This window comes from Eutrema salsugineum, unplaced genomic scaffold, assembly GCF_000478725.1.
Source record: "Eutrema salsugineum unplaced genomic scaffold, Eutsalg1_0 scaffold_8, whole genome shotgun sequence".
In the NCBI taxonomy this organism is placed as follows: Eukaryota; Viridiplantae; Streptophyta; class Magnoliopsida; order Brassicales; family Brassicaceae; genus Eutrema; species Eutrema salsugineum.
This window is the reverse complement of record NW_006256414.1, coordinates 8,686,163-8,691,412: the sequence shown is the minus strand read 5'-3', so window position 1 is coordinate 8,691,412 and position 5,250 is coordinate 8,686,163. Positions and strand designations below refer to the sequence as shown.

General features: G+C 40.4%; 1 non-coding gene across 1 annotated transcript; it reads left to right on the top strand.

The window, feature by feature from the left end:
* Nucleotides 1-4,018: 4,018 nt before the first annotated feature.
* LOC112082376 lies at nt 4,019-4,126 on the top strand. The gene has a single exon (XR_002897041.1). It is a non-coding gene; the product is annotated as a small nucleolar RNA R71 (small nucleolar RNA).
* Nucleotides 4,127-5,250: the final 1,124 nt, after the last annotated feature.

The following is a 5,250-nucleotide window of genomic DNA, read 5'->3' as shown; positions in this document are numbered from 1 at the left end:
TTCGACTTCGAGAATAAATTTTTGAGGCATCTCATTTCTTTTGCTTATGTTGCCCATCCTTTGGCATTTATCGCATCGCGATATATAAGCTTGAGTATCTTTGAACAAAGTAGGCCACCAAAAACCAGCTTGTAAGATCTTTGAAGCGGTTTTGAAAGTTGCGAAATGTCCTGCGTAAGACGAGCTATGGCATCCGAATAAAATTCCTTCCATCTCTTCTTCAGCCACGCATCTTCGGAATAACCCATCAGCACATCTCTTATAGAGATAGGGTTCATCCAAAAAATAATGGCTTACGTCTTTCAGAAACTTTTTCTTCCTATACCCGAAAAATTTCGAGGGCTCTACATCAGCTGCTAGGTAATTCGCTATGTGCCTAAACCATGGGGTGTTGAAAGCATCTGCTCGTCGCATTAGTGGACGTGGTGGTGCGGTATTGGCATTGGTGGGGGTAGTATCTATTGCATAGATGTTTTCTTCTGGCAAACTGTCATTTAAGGGCAATCTTTCTTCAACTCGAATTCGTGAAAGATGGTCTGCAACTCCATTATCTGCTCCTTTCCGATCTCGAATTTCGATATCGAATTCTTGCAGTAGGAGGATCCATCTTATCAACCGAGGTTTAGCGTCTTTCTTAGACATTAAATACTTGATTGTAGCATAATCAGTATGAACTATGACCTTAGATCCTACGAGATAGGAACGGAATTTCTCAAATGCAAATACGACAGCTAGAAGTTCTTTCTCTGTTGTAGCATAATTGCATTGAGCTTCGTCAAGAGTTCTGCTTGCGTAGTAGATTACGTGCAGTTTCTTATCTTTTCGTTGGCCAAGCACTGCTCCGACTGCATAGTCACTTGCATCGCACATGATTTCGAACGGGAGTTCCCAATCAGGTGCTTGCACGACTGGAGCGGAAACAAGGGCTTGTTTGATCTTATGAAACGCGGCTAAGCACTCATCATCGAACTCGAAGTTTGTTTCCTTGCAAAGCAAACGCGTAAGAGGTCTAGCTATTTGAGAAAAATCTTTTATGAATCGCCTATAGAATCCTGCGTGTCCTAAGAAATTACGAATTCCTTTTACGTTTGTGGGTGGTTGTAGGCTGGTCATGACCTCGAATTTAGCTTTGTCAACTTCAATACCTATTCCGGAAATTCTGTGCCCAAGCACGATTCCGTCTTGTACCATGAAGTGATATTTTTCCCAATTTAATACTAAGTGCTTATCTTCACATCTTTGCAGAACTTTACCAACGTTGCCTAAGCATTTTTCAAAAGAAGATCCATAGACGGAGAAATCATCCATGAATACTTCCATGAAGTCTTCGATAAAGTCTGTGAAGATCAACATCATGCACCGCTGGAAGGTAGCAGGTGCATTACACAATCCAAAAGGCATGCGTCTGTAAGCAAACGTGCCATATCGACAAATGAATGTCGTTTTTTCTTGATCCTCCGGGCGAATAGGAATTTGGAAAAATCCGGAGTATCCATCAAGGAAGCAATAGTAGGGGTGATTAGCTAACCTTTCTAGCATTTTATCTATGAATGGAAGTGGAAAATGATCTTTCCTAGTTGCTGCATTCAGTTTCCGGTAATCGATACACATTCGATGTCCAGTTACTGTTCTTGTAGCGATCATTTCATCTTTATCATTTTTAATGACAGTGACTCCTCCTTTCTTTGGAACATCATGAACTGGGCTAACCCAAGTGCTATCTGAGATAGGAAATATTATTCCAGCTTCTAAAAGCTTCATAATCTCCTTCTTGACAACATCCATGAGATTAGGGTTCAGTCTCCGTTGACTTTCGATTGAGTTTTTAGCATTATCCTCTAGATTTATCTTGTGCATACAAAGATCAGGGGAGATTCCAGGTATGTCATCAAGTGAATATCCTAAGGCTTTTCTATGCTTTTTCAGCTCAGTCAACAGCATTGTGGTTTCTTCTTCCCTCAAACCAGAGTTTATTTTGACAGGATAAGTAGAATTTGGTCCAAGGAAAGCGTACTTAAGTCCGACGGGAAGAGGTTTAAGCTCGACTTTAGGGGCTTTAAGCTCGCTCCAAGGATCGTTAATTGCTGCAGCAGTGTCTTTAGGAGGTGTAGGAATGTTTGTTTGGTCCTTAAGATCTAGATAGTGTAGAGGTTTCTTATAAGTTTCGGACTTATCAAGCATACGTGCGCATTCACTCGAAATTTCTTCAAGGAAATTGCGTTCATCTTTTGTGGGCGAAAGCGTGACACTTAAAGGGTCGTCTAGAAGCAGATCTTCATAGACTTCCTCAATAATTCCGTCTAACTCATCAACCCAACAAATTTTGCCATCCAAAGTCGGTTTATCAAAACTTTTGTTCATGTCAAACTGCATAACTAGGCCGGCTAGATGAAGGTCAATTTTTCCTTCAGGAACATTGATTATGGCTCCGGCTGTAGATAAGAATGGTCTTCCAAGAATAAGTGGATCCTTAGGTTCTTTTTCTAGTTCTAGAACTACGAAATCGGTTGGTATGGAACATTTTTCGATTTCGACGGGAACATCTACTAAGATACCTACAGGTTGTCTAACGGAACGATCAGCTAGTACTAAAGAAATCTTAGTGGGCTTGAAAGTGTGATGTCCTAAACGTTTTGCTACTGAAAGAGGCATCATGTTTATGCTAGATCCTAAATCACAGAGAGCACGCTCAAAAGCTACATCATTGATGGTGCATGAAAGTACAAAGCTTCCAGGATTGTTTTTCTGTTCAGGGATTCGGCTTTGCAGGATAGAACTACATTCATGGGTTATCATCATAACGCCTTCTTCAAGAGTTAAAGAATTTGTTAGAATACCCTTCATGTATTTTCTTAAAGCAGGAATCATTGCACAAGCTTCTACGAAAGATAATCTCACATTTAATTGATCGATTAGCTCTTTCAGCTTAGCTTTTTCTTTCTCTTTCTTAGGGGCTCTTAAGGCTCTAGGATATGGAGGTTTAGGTTTATAGACACGAGTTGGTGGAGGAGGAATCGGGTCTTCTCCAAGGATTTCCCGGGATGAATCTTCTCTTACTTCTTCTCCATCCTTTTCTCCTACCACTTCTTCTTCAACATCTTCATTCGTGATTCTTTCTTTTTCTTTCTCCTTTTACTTACCCTTTTCCTCATCTTTGGGATCTTTAGGAAATTCAGGCTCTTTGTAAGCTAATCCACTCCTAAGTGTGATAGCTTTCACATGATCGGAGGGATCTGCTTCACTTGAGCTTTCGAAAGAATTTTCACTTAGCTCCTCTTCAGAATTTTCTAAGTTTTTAGAATTCGTTTTGACCATCAGGCTAAGGAGGGTATCGGAATCCTTCTGCATCTCTTTTAGTTCAGATCTAAGATCACTAATCTCTTGAGACATAGATTTTTCAAGCTCTAGAATCTTTTTGTTTAGGTTTTCAGCTTCAGAAGAGGGAAAACTTGGATAGGAAACAGGATTAGATTGAATACCCAAGATTGGTTCGGAAGGTGGTTTCCAATTAAGCTTGGAAGATGGTTTCCCGCGGTCAGGTGGCTCACGACCGCGGTGAATCATGTCTTGGCCGCGGTCAGAACCAGCACGACCGCGGTGAAAGCTTGCTTGGCCGCGGTCCGATTGAATGGACCCGCGGTGATCAGAAACGAATGGAAAATCTTGAATTTTATAGACTTCTGCAGTGTTCACCATCCCTTGACCATAAGAATCCATTGGGTTGTCCCAGCCATCAAAGTTACACGTATTGTGTACCCTATTTGGTTGTTGCAATCCAAGATGACTCATTATGTGACGGAGACACTTTATAACTTCTGAAATTTCTTCTTTCTTCTCAGGAAGTGCAGAATTACCAAAGGTTATTTGATTTCGGATGTTGTTTCCTAAATATTTAATGAAAACGTGAGCATCTTCTACAGATCTAGTTGTGAAATCTCCATTACTTGCTATGTCGAAAGAGTGTCGTAACTCTGGAGTTATACCGCGATAGAAGATACCTAGCAGGTATTCCTCAGCATATCCATGGTGTGGACAATCTCTTTGGTATTCCCTAAATCTTTCCCAAGTTTCTAAAAGATCTTCATCTTCTTTTTGTTTAAAAGTTCTTATCTTCTTTCTCAAGAGATTTGAACGATTTCTAGTGTAAAAACGATTTAGGAAAGCAGTTCTACACGCTGCCCACGTTTTTAGTGAAGCAGGTGGCAAAGATTTTAGCCATTTGCTGGCCTTATCTCTAAGAGAGAATGGGAAAAGACCACACTTGTGGTAATCCCCATTTGCTGTAATGGTTGCACATAATTCTTCGAAAGTCTCGATATGGTATATCGGGTTTTCGAATGAATAACCAGAGAATTGATGTTGTTGAACTAAATGGATATGGGGTACCTTAATTTCGGTTTTGCCATCCTCAGGTAAGGCTGGTTGAATAGCTCTTCGATCTCCCATGAACTTTTCGAGTGAATCGAAACTTCCAATCAGTTCTTCATCATCTTTGTGTTTGGCCGATCCGATTAGCTCATTGTCATCATAGATCGGTTCTTCAAACTCATCATCAATCAGGTCATCGTCGCTTGGATCACCATCCACACGATTTGGTGGATCACCAAGAGTTCCGGGAACATGTTCCCGGTCTCTCATCTCAGAGAAACCTGAAAATTCAAAAGAAAAAGTAAAAATAAACAAGTCTTCTAATGGATTTAAGCTGGGATTCGCAACGAAACAAATTTAAGTCCCCGTCAACGGCGCCAAAAACTTGATGAGCGATTGTAAACGCGGGGTTGTTGTTTTCGTTTTACTAAACCAAGAGTTCCGGGAACATGTTCCCGGTCTCTCATCTCAGAGAAACCTGAAAATTCAAAAGAAAAAGTAAAAATAAACAAGTCTTCTAATGGATTTAAGCTGGGATTCGCAACGAAACAAATTTAAGTCCCCGTCAACGGCGCCAAAAACTTGATGAGCGATTGTAAACGCGGGGTTGTTGTTTTCGTTTTACTAAGCTTCAGGTTTTAAATTTATAACCCCTAAATGTCTGCAAGTGCACAGATGTGCGCTGTAGTACTTAGGGTATCGATCCACAGAGACTTAGTTGTTTCAGTACGAATTCACTGCAACGCTTAAATCAGATTAGAACTAAAAGGTTTGGGTTTTCTAGAAAGCAAAGAAAGTAAAGGCAATTGAAAAACGAAAGCAAGTAAAAGCAACTAAAAAGCGATTAAACTAGGCGATTGAAAACAAAAAACAAGCAAATGG